The sequence below is a fragment of the Pongo pygmaeus genome, chromosome 1 (genome assembly GCF_028885625.2).
Source record: "Pongo pygmaeus isolate AG05252 chromosome 1, NHGRI_mPonPyg2-v2.0_pri, whole genome shotgun sequence".
In the NCBI taxonomy this organism is placed as follows: Eukaryota; Metazoa; Chordata; class Mammalia; order Primates; family Hominidae; genus Pongo; species Pongo pygmaeus.
Window position 1 is genome coordinate 93,251,317 of NC_072373.2, and position 16,449 is coordinate 93,267,765.

The following is a 16,449-nucleotide window of genomic DNA, read 5'->3' on the forward strand; positions in this document are numbered from 1 at the left end:
TTCCTATTGTACAGGTACCAACATAGTAAGGAAATAGATCTCTTAACAGTTCTGGAGATTTTCCATTTTCTTGAGTGAATGGCTGCTACCAGTTAAAACTAACTGAAGCCAGAGACCCAAGTTAGGTGGAAATTTCTATCTCAAGATTATTGTGAAGATTCTTTAAAAGTACATGTCAAAGCCAGACACAAAAGACCACACATTGCCTGATTCCTTTTACATGAAGTGTCCAAAATAGGCAAATCTGTAGAGACTGAACACAGATTAGTGGTTACCAGGGAAAAGTGGGGAGTAGCCGTTAACAGGTCAGATTACCTTTTCAGGGTGATGAAAATGTTCAGGACTTAGTAGTGATAGTTGGACAACTATTTGAATATAACAGAAACTACTGAATGACAACCACTCTGAAAGGGTGAATTTTATGGCATATAAATTATATCTCAGTAAAGGTGGTTTCATTGGGTGTTTTGGTGTTTTAAGTACAAAACACCTTTTTTAAGGGCAAACCAGTACTAAGGAAACAGTATTTCTCAGTAGATGACAAGAATCCAGAGGGGTAGGAGGGGATAATGGTGGAGTACTGAATATCATATAACACACTTTCAGAAAAATGGAGCCAGACAGTAATCTCATTTCACCCGTGGGAGATAGCCAAAGTGACTTTCTGGAGGTCCCAATATGCCAGGTGTTCAATTTGGCCTCTATTAAAGGGCGCTGTGAGTAGGGAATTGAGTGGTGAGGTACGTGGCTGAAGAGGCCGACTGGGATGGATTATGAAGGGTTGCATTTTATTCTAGCAATGGCCATCCCTGGTATTTCACAAAATAGCAGGCTGAGCCAGGGAGGACCATCGAAGGACACTGCCCTGAGAAACTGTAACTACCCTGTCAGTATCTCTGCTCGAAAAGACAACTCATTTAGGTAAGAAAAAGGAAAAGTGATGGGCTGACTGGTGGACCCTCTGAAGTAACCAAGTCAAGAAAATAGGTATGGGCTTGGATGAGACCCTCCAGCTGGGAGAGCCTCCTGCTTCTCTCCCCTCTTCATTGCTGAAAGCAAAAGGAGACCTGTTTTAGGAATGAACTTGCACATAGTTTTGAGACCAGAATCCCAGACATCTGGTTCTGCCAGCCTAAGTTGGCCACTCACTGCTTAGAATTGGATGGTGATTATTTGAATTCTGAGCAAAGAAGGAAAAGAGTGACAGCATGTGGAAAAGAAGTAAGGAAAGAGATGAGGCCTGGAGGGTGAGGACAAAGGGGAAAGGTAAGCCTCAGAGCCCTTCATGGTGAGTTAGGGAATAACCAACTCACCATGATTTCCCTGTTACAGTCTTTAGCAGCTCAGCAGGCCCCCTTCCTAACCTGTCCCCTGATTTCCCTTCCAGCCTCATCCTTCACCACACACCCATGCGGACACTCTCTCCCACACTACACAAAGCCTAAGCTGCGCCCAGAACAGCCAGTGCGAATACAGCAGTTGCCCTGTGCCAGGACTGACTTGTATCAACTCATTTAAGCCTCATGACAACCCTTTGAGGTAGGAGCTGTGTTTATTGCCATTTTATTGTGGGAACACTGAGTATCAGAGGAGCTAACTGGCTTGCCCAGAATTCACACCCCAGTTCCTGTGCTCATAACCACTCTGCTGCAAGGCCTCTCTGCCATGCTGACAAACTGCCCATCGGCTCTGTCCCTTCTGCCTGGAACACCGTTCTTTCCCCCACTTCACCAGACAATTACATCTTACCATGCAGCATTCAACTCAGATGCCATCGCCTCCACGGCCTTTCCTGGAAGGTCAGGGGGCACTCCTGCGTGTCCTGTCACAGCCCTCACCACACTGTGTTGTCATTGCCTGCTTGTCTGGCTTTTCACAGAACAGTCAAGAAGCCCCAGGCCAGCGCAGGGTTCAATTCAACGGCCTTTCTCCAGTGCCTAGCACACTGCCTGGAGCCTGAGGATGCTTGATAAATGTTTAACAAGTGAATAACAAGAGACATATGAAGGAGGTGTGACTGTTGGAATAGAAGATGCAGGTTTGGGATAAGGATGGGCAAAGGGATGAGGGGAGAGTGACATGGGTATAGTGTCTAGCTCCCAGCCCCAGTGTAGGGGCTGCCTGCCCAAGGAGCTGTGCCTTGAGGCCCCTGTTTGATCACAGCCTTCTTCCATCCTCCTGGCCCCTGGGTCTACCATGGCTCCCCGCCTCTCATCTGTCTTCAGCCTCTCTCCTCCCATCTATCTGCAACTGTACTCCCTCCCACCTTCCTTCAACCCTGCCTCCCCTCGGGATACACACAGGATATATTTGTGGGGTATTGATCTACTCAAGCAGAATGTGCAAGAGAAAAATGAACTGAAATTATAGAGAACCCTCCCACTAAGGGTGCTCCCCTGGCCTCCCAGTTTCCAAGACACCTATAATCCTGAAGAGCCCCACCTGGGCTTTCCCTTCTTGCCCCCTCCCTAGGATTCAGGCAGACTCATTAATTCCAACTTCACTCACCCACCTCTTGTTCCCACCCCCAAAAAAAAGAAAAAGAAAGAGGATGAGCAGGAGGACAGCAGGAAACCCCAAGGAGGCCTGCTGTTTCCCACGTGTCCCTGTGCCTCTCCTCTCCCGGGCTGGCTGTGCTGCCTCCCTGGAGAACGGAGAGGCTGTAGAACTGGCTCGAATCCCATAGTCCCACCCTGCCACTTACTGCCTGTGAGGCCTCAGGTGGGCTATAGAACCTCTCTGTGCCTCAGTTTCCCTATGTTTTAGGGCTGTTTCAAGGATTAAATGATGCACATAAAGCATTTAGTGAAGTGACCACAGTGTTTAAGTGAGGTCCCATCCCATCATCATGGTTATTTTACTCTCTACGGCTTTGTGCCTTCACATCGGCTTTTTGTGATACCACCATCCCTGTCTGACAGATGAGACAAGTGAGGCCCGGAGCGGGTGGCCTATCCCAATGATTCAAACTGAGGGCTCCTGACTCCAGATCACATACTTTCCCCATTGCCTTGAATCTCTGAGGCGAGGGTGAAGACAGTTCTAAGCAGCGTCTAAGAATCAGACATGCATAGGAAGAGGAGGGGGAAGGCCCAACCTTAAGTGTTTCTCCAGGTGTCAGGCCACGTGTCCCAGTCTGGAGTGTTGAGACCCTGGCAAGAACGCAGCAGGAGGGGGAACAAGCACCTGTGAGCAGGCCCAGGGGAGGGGCCCTTCAGCTCTGGTCAAACAGGCTCCAGGGGGACTGACAGAGGAAGGAGAAAGCCTTCCCGGAATGCAGGTGAGCCCACCTGGCTCCCCCATGACTGACAGTGGAGGCTGGGCCCGGGTCGATACAGAGGTGGGGCGGAATTGGGGGTGGGGGGTCCCCCTCACTGTCTCCAGACCCCTGGCTCTAGTATCTGGGATCTGGTCTAGAGACAATGGGGAGTAGGCCATAAGCCCTGCAGAGGCAGCCAAAACAAGAAGTGAAAGTCTGGGACCCGGCAGCAGCAGGCCTTTCTAGCTTGTCTCAGCTCTATCAGGTTGTCGACTCCATGCCACCTTCAGCCCAAAGCCTGGTCTAGGAGATAGTCCAAGCCTTACAACCTGGGTCCTAAAGAGCTAAGGGCCAGTGAGGGGGGAAGCCACTGGCCTCTCACCTGGAGTCCTGCAGGGCATCGCCAGGGAGGGGAGGATGGAAGGACCCCTCTCTCCAGAGGGCAGAGGTCAGCACCAGATTCTGGCTGCGGGGGAGGGACCCTCTGTTACAGAGAGTCATTAAGCCTGCCTTCTGTTTTTTCCCAGGTTCCCTCAAAGAGCAGCACAAACAGATGGCAGGGAAGGCGGTCAATCTGGTGAGCGTTCTGGAATTTAAGTGTCTTCTTTGTATCACTTTTGCCCCCTCCATAACTAACTGGAAGGAAGTGAAGGGGAAACTGAGGTATGCAGGCGTCAATCTATCTTCAGAATAAAACAGGTATTGGAAAGTTTGTTTTTATTCTCCCACTTGTAGCCCAACTGGAAAAAGTCTTCATCTGCACATGTTGAAAAATGTTGCCTCTCTGCTAACCAACTCCTCCTACCCTCATGAACATCTACATGTTCTTGTCACTTAACTTGTGTTAACTAACTTGATCCACAAAATCACCTTCTGTGGAAAGTACTATTATTATACCCATTTTCCAGATGAGGAAAACAAAGATCAATGAGGTTAAGTGAATTGCCCAAGATCAACACAGCTAGTGAGTAACCCAGCCAGGACTCACCCAGTGTTTCTGACTCCAAAGTTCATGTCTTTTCTCAAATACCTCTCTGCCTCTCAGTGGTGATACAGACAGCTGGAAGGAGGGGTCGGGGATTGAGCTGCTTTAAAGAGGCCCTTGATTTATCTAAGAAACTTTGTGGAATCATTGCCAGTTTGAGCTCCCCTGGAACAACCTAAAGGCCCAGAGACGGAGACTCATACATATGTTCAGGCAGTCATTCATTACATGAAACAAACATTTGCTGAAGGGCTGCTGGATGCCAGCCTGTGGCTGGGAGACATGGGAGGTCCCTGCTCCCTGGGGCCAAGCAAGCCAATATAATGAACTGAAATACAAGGCAGACTGTGGCCAGGTGACGATAGTCATTCATTCATTCATCCAACGTTTCCGAGTGCCTGCTGGATGCCAGGCCCAGTTCTGTACTCATAAAGTCAAATCAACACACTCCTGACCAGCCAGGAGCTTCCAGTCTAGCAGTGACGGAGGACAGGAGTAAATCGGGGGCTGTGATTCTACTCCAGCAGTGACAGATGACAGGAGTAAATCGGGGGCTGTGATTCTACTCCAGCAGTGACAGATGACAGGAGTAAATCGGGGGCTGTGATTCTACTCCAGCAGTGACAGAGGACAGGAGTAAATCGGGGGCTATGATCCTACTTCGTGCTCTTTCCACATGCCAAAGCCTTGCTTTTCATCTCCGAGCAAGCTGTCACTTTTCTGGTCGCCAAAGAATTTTTGGTACTCACTTCGGCCAGCAGGAACTCAGGTGTTCCCACAATACTGGGGAAGTTGTCCTTCTACCCCAGTCCCCTTCTGAAAAAGCCACAGCCCCAAGATCCCCTTCTAAACACCAGCAGTCCCCAGATCGACAAGTGCCCTTCACTGTGGGGACTGTGGCCTTTGCATCAACAGGAACCAGGGGCCTCCTCCCAACTCCCCACCCCCACAGCCCAGCTCAGCCCATGCCTAGCGTGTCATCAATGCTTCATAAATGGCGTGATAGGTTGTATTACCAATAACAGGGTGAAATAAGAGGTGCATCTGTCTCTCCGGTCAGGTCTGGCTGATAGGGGAAGACCTGGTCCCTGCAAACCTAGTTCTTTTCCTGGTGTAGGAAGTGAGACCACCTCCCAACACCTTTGCCCAGGACACAGATGTGGGCAGCTGGCTCTCCAGCTGGCTTGAGCTGCAGGCCCAGTGTGTGTGTTGGGGGGATGGAGCAGCGGGGGGGCATCAATTCAGTGGGGCTGTTGAGAGAGTGAGATCAGTTTGGGAAGGACGAAGAGGGAAGTGAGTAAGGTGAGTTGAGGCGGGAGTTGAGTAGGGGTGGCAGTCTGAGCACAGGTTGGGGGCTGGGAGGAGCAGGGGGGACCTTGGGGGATGGGAGTGCAGAGGCTGAGGTGGAAGGCAGATCTAGAGATGAATTCCCAAAGGAGGGGGCTGGAGCAAGTGGTGGAGGGACAGCAGCCGGGGTGGGCAGAGGAGCAGGGCTGAGAGCAGGGAGCACCCACCCCCCAGCCTCCTGCCCATGGTATTGATCTGCTAGATTACTCAATTTCACCCGTATTGATCAGGTAATTGCTTTATCTCGGTTCTCATTTGAGCTCTGCATTCTCCTGGCTTCCCCTTCTCTCTCTCTTGTTTTTTCCTATCAGCCTGACACAGGGCTCCTTAACTCAGAATATATATAAAGTTTGGTTAGCCTGCCCTGGGTTGGTGTTTGGGGAAGGGGAAGGGGGTGAGAGGGAGAGAGAGACCTGCCTCCCCTCCGAGCCTCTGAGTTATCCTCTTCCAAGAAATCCTTCCTGGCTCCAGATAGTGGAAATGTCTGCCCATCCCAGCTTCTCAGAGGTTTGGAAAAGAACAAGGGAAATAGAATCCAGGGGTGACCCCAAACCCGAGAGGCCTAGAGCCTCTTCTCACCATGCCCCAATCCTGCGCCCCAGCTCCCATGCCTGGCTGTTGGCCAGCCCTCACGAAGCATGAAGAGCGTCCATCCCTCTTGCTGCTCTTTCGGGGCCCCTGGAACTAAGCACCATGCCTGCTGGGTTCTGCGTGTCTGCAGCCCTGCGCATGTGTCCTTCCCACCCAGCTCCCTCACTCTCCCATCCCTTACCATTCTCCAAGAGCCCCCAACCCCGAGTGCTCAGGCCACACACCTGGCCTCCACCTGGAGGAAGGAGGACTAGGGAAGGGGACTCAGCCCCCCCTCCAGGCCCCCCCAGTCCAAAGAAGGAGATGCAGTTCCTCCAGGAAGCTCATCATCTAAGAAGCAATAGCTCCTGGCTCCCTGAAGCCCCCAGTCTGAGGGAGGAGACAAGACCCCATCTGAGGACCAGCCAAGAGCACTACACAAAAGATAAAAGGGGAGGGCTCCAACGGAGAGTCAACAGTGTGGGATCCTGGACAAGATTCAGTTCTCTCACCGTCTTCCAGAACGCAGCCCTGGACCAGCTCACAGACCAGCAGCACAGAGAGGCAGAGAGTGCACACTGAAATTGTCATTCTCAAAGGATACCATACTGAGACCAGGGCAGCCAGTGCCCCAGCCCAGGTGAAGCTCTTCAAGGCCAAGAGGACAAGCCCACGTGGAGCCACGTTCCTCCTTCTAGCACACACTCTGGGTCTCTGGCACCCTCCAATTCCCTGTCCAAATGACGGGAGCCCCATCCAGGAGTGCTCGAGCCTCTGCCCTGGGCACATCCTCCTGAGTGTGAGCAGTGTTGTTTCCACTCCCGCACAGATGCCTGCAAATGTCAGGAGCAGGCCAGGCTGCACAGATTTTTTGTACTGGAGATCTGTCTTCAAAACTTCTACTGAGAACTCAGTTTATAAAACAGATGTTTAAAACCTTGTGTGACCTCCAAAGTTTAAATCTTCATGGCTATGACAACCCCTCAAACTCCTCAAAGGCTCCAAAGGGCAGTGGCAGGGCAATTTGAAAGACGCTGCCTTGAGACAAAACAGCAAGGGACAGCAAAGGCTGGAGGCCCCTCCGCTGGAGCCAGCTTGTGTCTGACTTTCCAGAGGCTTCTGCAGGAATGAGAGTTGCAGGTGCTCACCTGTGAGGCCCAGTGCAGGAGACCCCAGGGAAGACAGGAGCAGGAAGGATTAGAGGGATGTCGCTGAGAGAAGGCACAGCCAGAGAACTAAAAGGGCCCCTTTGTCATTCACTCCCGGAGAAGAGGATGGCTAAAGCACTCAGGAGCAGCGGCAAAGCTTTGAGTTTAGTCAAGACACATTTCCTGAGGGGCCATTATGTGCCAGGCACTGAGATGGGATTCGGAATTCCATGGTAAACATGATGGAGAAGGCTCCAACCCTCCTGTTGGAGTTCAGAGACTCTGGGAGACCATAAACAAGCTCTCCCTCCCCAAAGCCTCCTGACCTCCATGCCCATCACCCGGGGCCATCCAGGGCCCAGTCTGTCATCTTTGAGGAAGGTGGCCCACCAAGCAGAGAGAGGGAAGGACACAAAGCCAGACACCCTCACACTGTGCACTGAGGGAGTCCCATCTCTGAGCCGTGGTCTCATCCCCATCCAGTGAGGAGACAGAGAGAGCAGCGTGGGGTGTGCAAGAGGGTGGGAGCCCCACAGGTGCTCTGTCTGGGTGCACCCCACCAGCCACGGGCAGGCAGGCAGGCATGAGCCATGAGCAGCCACACGCAGGCAAGCACCTGTCTGCTGCTGTGCCCTACAGAGCCCAGCACGACTTCCCTCTGGAGTTCTGCAGGGCGGGGGACAGCCCATCTCTTTTCCTTCCTGTGTTAGTTTCCAGAGTTCCCCTCTGTGCCCCGGGGAAGTTCCCCCTTTGATCTAACTATCATTCCTCCTGCTGCTCTCACAGCCTTTTTTTTCCTAGTTCCTCCTCCATTCAAATATCTCAACCTTTCCATCTACTCCTTCGACTCTCCTCACCCTACTAGTCTCCCATCCTTCCTTCCCTGACACCGGCACTGCCATTCACTTGGCCTTCTCACATCCATGCCTGGAAGGAGGGGGGACAATTGCCCTGTTTTTCTGGGACTGTTCCAGTTTTAGCACTGAAAGTACTGCATCTGGGGAACCTGTCAGTCCCAGGCAAAGCAGGACAGCAGAGCACCCCACCTGGAAGGTAGGACATTGTCTGAGGTCCAGCTCAAGGGGCCAGGTTGGGGCAGGGTTTTGGTGCCAGTACTGAGAGGCCAGCAGCAATTTCCCACAAGTACAGGGGACAAAGACAGTCACAACCCCCACCACACACACCGAGAGAGACACCCCCACACAGTCTCTGAAACAAAGCACGGCCCACGCACCCAGAGCAGACACCCCCAGAAACATGGGCTCACACACTCAGATTCACACACAGCAAGCCCAGGTTCACACACCCACCTTCTCAGAGATAGGTGTGCATGGACACAGGCACACACAGCCCACCAACACACACTGGAAACACAAAAACTGACACAAACACCTACGCACAAAAATACGTGGTTACAGAGACAGTCAGCCACAGAACACACAAATCCTGAGACACACAGACGCACACCTGCTAACAGAGACAGAAAGACACGCATTCAGACTCCCACATGGAGGCACACATGGAGAGACGTCTTTCTATAGACCCAGGAGTACAAAGAAGCCTTCACCTGCACCCACAGGGTGAGCTGATCAACAAATTCCAGAGCTTTTCCCTGTTCTGCCTTGGAAATAGCCCCAGGGTTTGGGAGGTGGCCCTAGCTCCTCCTTACCCCTAGAAAGAAGGAAGAACTGGGCCTGGGACTCACAGGGCCAGGTAGCAAGAACCCCCACCCTGCCCGGTGCCAGGGCTGGGGACGGTTCTGGGCGCAGCCTCTCTGGAGTTCGGGTCAGGGGTGGGAAGCTCCCACTCCCTCTCGCGGGGTCCGGCTGGCGGGGGTGGAGAAGTGTGAGTGAAATGGGTTTATTACTGGGAGTCTGTTGCCTCGATTGGTATCGATCCCCACATGTCACCTTCCATTGCCGCTAATGGGACATGAAGGGTCTCCACCGACACCGCAGCCACCAGCTCCGCATACTCACACACCGCCTGCTCCCCTGCCCTCCCCCAGCCCTTGCGTCCCTCCGGATGCAGCATTCCAGGGCTGCCTCAGCCAGGCCTCCCCCCGCCCTCTCTGGTCCCTCTCCTCTTCCCTCAGCCTCATCACTTCCTTCTAATCTTCCCCCTCTCCTTCTTCTTTGTCTCCTTAAATCAGATTTCTTCCTCCTTCCCAGTGCTTACCTGGCACCTCCTTTCCTGTCCCCTTTCTGGCCACCTGGGGCCTTGTCCCTCCCTGCAGGAGTGCCCCTGTTCCCTCCCCTCCCTCTGAGTTCAGTCTCAGTCACCACTTTGGCCCCTGCCTTTGGCCTCTGCCCCTCTAATGGGGGTGCATTGGGCCCCATCAGGATGGCAGAGAATGAGCCCTCTTTCTCCAACAGCCGGCAAGGAGTGCTTATGAGTGGGTATTCTTCTTCCGACACGATTGGACTGGCCAGACAGACCTTCCTGGAATCAGCCAGGCCCCCTGAACTTTACTCCACTGGCTGCCATGACCCCAGGCCAGATCCCTGGCTGAAGGGCAAGGAGCCAGTGGAGGAGAAGAGATGAGCCTGTTTTCCTGGCTTCTTCCTATTCCTCAGGAAGCCAATGGCACCATCTTGTCATCTCCACCCCTCCGCCCTGTGCAGCTCCTTGAGAAACACTCCCCAAGGTCTGATCCCATCCCTGTGTCCTCTGGTGCTGCCCATTTTAATGTCAGATGGTTACAAAGGCGCAGTGAGGCCTGAGAGAACCCATTCGGGGTGGTGAGGTCTTGATACAAAGTCAATGGACTCTGAATGTAGTCACTTGTGCTGGTTGTTACTCAAGTATGAAAAAAGCGTCACTAACTAGAACAGGAATAGTCTACTTGAAGCTCAAATAGCACGTCCTTTGGCTTCCTCCTATGAGAGGACCCTTCCTGCCTGAGTTCGTGCCATTAATCTCTAGGGGCTGAGAGGAGAGCTGAGGAGAGGAGGCTGTTCCCATTCCCTCCCTGGCCTCCCTCAGCCCAAGTGGATGCTGACAGACACCCAGAGCCAGCTCTAAGCACCAAAGCAAGAAAAGCTGCCTCCTGCCAGGTTCCTGTCCCCAGACAGAGACAGCTGCACCCCCACCCATTTGGCCAACCCCACTATTGTTCACCATGTCAGGGAGTTTAGGGAGCTGGACAGTTAATGGAAATGAAGATGGGGGCTCATGCCTGTAATTCCAGCACTTTGGGAGGCCAAGGCGGGCGGATCACTTCTGCTCAGGAGTTTGAGACCAGCCTGGGCAACATAGTGAAACCCATCTCTACCAAAAATACAAAAATTAGCTGGGCATGGTGGTGCGTGCCTGTAGTCCCAGCTACTTGGGACGCTGAGATAGGAGGATCACTCAAGCCCAGGAGGTGAACGCAGCAGTGAGCTGAGATTGCACCACTGCACTCCAGCCTGGGTAACACAGTGAGACCCCACCTCAAAAAAATAAAATAAAATGTGTTGAGGCTGCCTATTGTGAGTCCAGGCAATTGGGCTGTCTAGAGTGTGGGGTGCTGATTGAAGCATGGGGTAGTTTTTGGTTTATTCACTTCCCAGTCATGATAGAGCAGCCCCCATATCCAGGCACTGTGCTACACACTAGGATGCATACAGAAAGCTTCATAATCTAGAACGATCTTGGTTGGGTCAGGAGATCCTCCACCCACTGCCATTTGCCATTTCCTCCACCCACTGCTAGGGAGCTAAGCCATCTGCTTATATTTAGAGGATGAAGCAGAGGAGGCTCAGCTTGCCGTTCTAGCAGCCAAGGTCTGAGCCAAGCGCCTAGCGTCCATGCCCAGCCTAGTCTACAAAGGCCAACCACTGAAGTGTGAGTTGGACAGAAAGTAGGGAGCAGGCAGGGAGAACTGTCTTTATCCAGCTCTAGAAGATGAGAGGAAGCAGGTAGGGACAGTGGAAGGAGCAGCAGAAGACAAGAGTGAAAACCCCACTCAGAAGCAGCTCCTGAGGCCAGGGGTGGTGATGCACACTTGTAATCTTAGCTACTCGGAGGGCTGAAGGCAGGGGGATCACTTGAGGCCAGAAGTTTGAGACCCCATCTCTACAATAAAAAAGGATTTGAAGATAGCCTCATGAGGGACTTTGCTGGGAGCTGGGATGGTCACAGGAAGTGGGACCCCCACAATAGCTTGGAGCCTCCTTGTCTGGAGGTCTCTCGGATATTACCCCCTAGGAAAGCCTATAGAGGCAAGAGGAGGTCCGAATGATCCCGGGAGTCCAGTGCCTGGGTCTAGGCTCCTGTTCCCCCACTTCAGTTCTGCTCTGACCCCCTCGTTGGCAGGGCCTTCCTGAAGAGGAGGGGCAGAGCCATTCTTCCTAATGCAGTCCTCCTTGGCCTTGGCATCTTCTGCAGCTAACTCAAATGATCCTGAAACTCTTCAGTGAAGAAGAGAGGATGGGGTGGAGGTGAGCAAGGGGCAGGATAAGCTTTCCAGATGAGGAATTACCAATGACACCTAAGAGAAATGACCAGGTTACCGCATCTTGGCTCTAACTTCAGTCTTTCTTGCCACAGATCTCTGTCCTTTATGGAGATCAAGTCTGTCTCATCCTTGCTAATATCACCCCCACCCACCCATCTAACTCCCTGGAACAGTGTTCTGTGCCATTCCTCCCTGTAGCCCCTTTCCTCTTTGCCCTAGTGGGCCTGGAGCCCAGTCCTCCCTGGCTCCCCCTAACCAGGACCCTCTCTCCATGGCCTCCAGCTCCTGTCTCCTCCATCAATCAGCCTCTCTCTCACCTTTCCATCATGTTAGCTTCGGTTGATTTAGCCAGAAAACAACCCCCAGAATTTAATTCCATGGCCCTCCATTCCCATCTCGATCAGCGCAGGGTTGGGTGGGGCTGTGTAATGAGGAGAGTGGAGGGTAGGTGGAAACTTGGTATCTCAGAGTCAGGGGGAATAAAAAAGAAAATCACATTGATTCCCCCAATGACATCCATCAATCTCCTCCCCGATGGTCAGTGGGTAGATTGGACACAGGGCCGACAGGCTCCAGGGTCACTTGATCCCCAGGACTTTAACGACAGAGGCCCTGGTCTTCAGTATCCTCCCTCCTCCAGTTTCCCTGGAAAAGCCTCTCCTGAGGTCAGTTACCCACGTCCTCCATCCCCTCCCAGGACATTCTGGATTCCTACCCCTTCTCTTGTTTCTAATATTTCCTTAGCAGGCTATCTGATGCCCCTGTCATCACTTTCTCCTGCCTGGTTTATCCCTTAGTTGGAAGTTCTTCCTGCTGTCTAACTTCAAGTCATATTAATTTTTTAAAAAAGGAAAAATCATTTTCTACAACTCTAAGAGGAAAGAGACATAATCACTGCTTTAAAATCCTTAGGAAAAAGAGATTAGGTAAATGATTAGTATCATTTTACTGGAGACTACGAAGAAAAGTTACAAATTGCAAAGATCCAGCACTACCATGGTGAGCAGAGCATGGCCTGGGACTCAGAGGAGAAAACAAGGAGTGAGATGGTGTTAAGAATCAGAGGTTGGGAAGGGGGTTTCTTCTACAGGGCTGGACTCCATCTCCAAAGAAAGCTGCATAAAAGAAGGGCTGACAAAGTAGGAAGGGTGGACAGCAGAAGGCCTTCCCAATAGGTCAGCGTCCCTTTTCCTGGCGTTAAAGAAGGGATAGCCCTCTCCCTAGTCTCCCTGTGGGTCAGATGTTTTAGGTCTGATCTTCCCCAGAGGCAGGCTCTGGATGCAAAGGACCCAGTGAGAGATACTCCCTCCCACCTCACCCCCAAAGCGGTGGGGGTGCAAGGGAGGGGGCTCAAGGCCATGGTGTTGCTAGCCCCCGAAGGGTTAATGCTATTGTCTGAAAACCACATCGGCTCCCCTGGGAGCTTGGAGATCCCGCTCTCATTTCAAGTAACCCTAACGCGCGTGTGATGAGCGAGGGGTCGTTGCTGGGCGAGGAGAGCGCCAGAGGGAGCCAGTCGGAGGAGCACGGGGACCTGGCTGCTGCTCCGAGGTAAGGGACTCCGATGGCAGGTCTGCAGCTGGGGCCAGCTGCAGGTCTGCAGCTGGGACGAGCCCTTCTCTGTCCACCACCTCAATGGTGGAGCCGATCGTGGGGCAATTAGGAAGGGGAGACATAAGGAGAGCTAAGCACCGGGTGGAGAGGGGAACCCAAGGGTCACACTGAAGCTGCGTGGGAGGTGGCAGGGCTCTTCCATCCAGGTATGGGACAGCCGCAGAGCCAGGTGTTGGGCACTTAGGCCAGAGAGAACCCTGGCACCTGCAGAAGGACATCATAATGACAGCAGGTCCAGCCTGCCGATAGGCTCTCCTCCCCCTAGATGGGGCACAGCTGGGGTCAGCTATTGGCAGATACAACTTTTGGGATGAATGGATCAAGTTGGATCCTGGGACTGACCGAATGCTGGTCTCAGCTATCTCCCTGCCCCAGGGTTCTGTGTCTCAGGGAGCTCTCTGCTGTCATCCCCGTGGCTGAGGTTGAAGACCAGTGGGTGAGGATTGACAACCAGCTGGTGGCTACTCCTGGGCAGAGGGAGGCAGGTGAGGGTGTGGACCTCACAGCATGAGGGTGGGAAGGAGCAGGCGTGGGCAGAGGGCCACCAGGATTGTGCTCCCACCTGATCCGGGCTGGGGTGTTCTGAATTGAAACCTCTGATGGGATGAGAGGATTCTGCCCCACTCCTACCTCCCTCCCTTCCTCAGACTCTTGGGATCCTTCTCAAGGACCTAGAAGAAGCCTAAAGTCTGAGAACGTGGGTCTCCCGCTTATCACGAGAGCCCCTGTGATGGTGAGGGCAGATCCAAGCTTGTGAGGCTGGAGAGACACAGAGATGATGCCCCTGTGGCAGAGAGAAGTCCTGCTCGTCTCCCCAACTCCTTCCCAGTGGAGACAAGAGGAGAAGGGCTGGGGAGAGTGGTGCCGCTGTCTCGCCACCTCCGAGCACCTTTCTGGTCCTGTCCAAGGGCAGTGGGGCTCCAGTGGGCACAGGGACCAGGGTGCATGGATGGAGTCTTCAATGAGGCTTGGGGCTTAGTGGAAGTTGAAGGTTCTTGTTAAGATTGGGGTTGGGGTTGAGGCTGGAAGTGGACATGAGGGCTGAGGGTTGGGGATTGAGTCAGAAGGTGTCAGAGGCCCCCAGCTGGGGAGAATGGCCTCAGATGCCTGCTTCTCACACTGCTGTCCTGGTCCCAGTTACTCAGCCCCATGCCGGCCCTGCCAGCTCATCCAGCTCAGCTGTTTGCTAGGAGCTTTCACTTCCTCTCCCTCTGGCCTGCTCCTCTACCACGTCATCGCCTGCTGGAGGGGATTTCTTGTCTCTGTGTTGGGGGGACAAAGGGAAGGATCGGGGGTGTCCAGGCAGGGGGCTCCCCCAGGCACAGCTGATGGGAATGAGGTTGCCACTAGGGGAAGGTCAAGGGGCGCAGGGGGGATCTGAGGAGGAAGTAGGGGAGTGGGGAGGTGGTGCTGTAAGGGCAGGGCAGGGAAGCTGGGAGGCCTGTGGTCAGTTTCCTTCTCCAAAGCACGGATGAGAGATGGGGGGCAGGAGGGGAAAGACAGACAAGGAAACAGAAAGTAACAAGAGGAGACAGTGACAGAGACAGCAAAACAGAGAGCACCAGGCTGGGAAAGAAGTGTTGAGACAGGCAACACTCCAGAGGACGGAAATGGGCATTCCAAGCGGCAGGATAGGTAGGGCGGCAAAGGGAGAGGCCATAGGATCGGCAGACACAGGAAGCAAAGGCAGAAATGGAGAGATCGAGAGGAACCGGCAGAGGAGAGGACAAGGGAGAAGAGAGAAAAGAGCGGACAAATATACGGCAAAATCAATAATGGTGGGGAAGAAAGGCCAAGAGAAGGTTGCTGGGTGGGAAGTGGAAAGAAGGAAGAAGAATTAAAGTGGGAGGGAAGAGGAGAGAACAGTGAAGGAGCAAATGAGGTGAAGAAAGATAAACGGGTCAAACAGAGAGAAGTGGAGACCAGCAGGGGCCTGACAGGCAGAGGGATGGATGCGGAGCTGGAAGCTGGTCTCCAGACACCCTTGTCCCTTCCCCCAGCCCCTGGGTCCCTGAAGGTGTGTGAGGGGATGACCTTCCCCCGACCTTCAGCTGCCCGTTATGACAGGTCTTGGGGGGCAGGGCATGGGAGTGTCTGGGTTTGGATTTCTGCTCCATGGAGTTACACAAACCTTTTAAATCCCACGGCCCCCAGGGACCCAAGAGACAAGAGTTGGAGGCGTCTGCAAGGGGCAGGGGGACGAAGAGGAGGGGTTGGGCAGAGATCTGAGGCTGTATGAGGGGACTGGGCAGTGACAGCAGTCGAGAGGGAGCCTGGAGGGGGGTTGAGGACTGAGGAAAGAGAAGGAGAAGCAGGACTGCTGCTGGACCCCACTCGGGGAGGCTCTCTCAGCTGCAGAGATAGAAGGAAGAGCTGAGGCTGCAGGAGGGAGACAGGGTTCATCTGGCTGATTCCCAGCACCTAGCATCAAAAAGGGGCCCTCTCTATTGCCTGGGCAGGGAGAGAAAAGATGCCCTTGGGGTCACTGCCAGCATATCCTTTGGTCAGGGGAGAAGGAAAGAGAAGTTAAGGGGACATGAAGGAAGGGCATCTAGCCCTCTCCTTCCCCCAAATTCCCCAAGGAAAAAGGCAACTAGCTTTGACCCTCCCAGGCCCCCAGCCCCTCTTGCTCTCCTACCTAAGCAGCTTTAACTAATAGCATTAAAGCAGGTCTCAGGACTAACCACTCTCCACTTCGGGCTGAGATCAAGAGGAGAGACCAGAAGCTTCTAATCAGATTGGGGATTTGGTGTAGGGGTGGGGGATGCAGTTTGTTCAGGGCTAACAAGCACAAAATACCCCCTGGAGGTCACCAACGCAATGTCTCCAAGGGGTTTCTCCCTGCACTGTCACCCCTCTAAGCTGGTTTCTCCACTCTGATCTTTCCATCCCCTGGGCCATATTCTGGACCTCACCTGTGTCCACAGCTTCTGATTTCTGCGTCACTCTTTCTCTGTCTGATACTCTCTGATTCACTCTCCTTCTCGCTGACTAACATGGCCCATCTCTTCCCGCTGCCTTTGTATTTACACACAGTCCCATTTTCCCACTGAATCAATCAAGCAGTCACTGAAAACACTTGGTT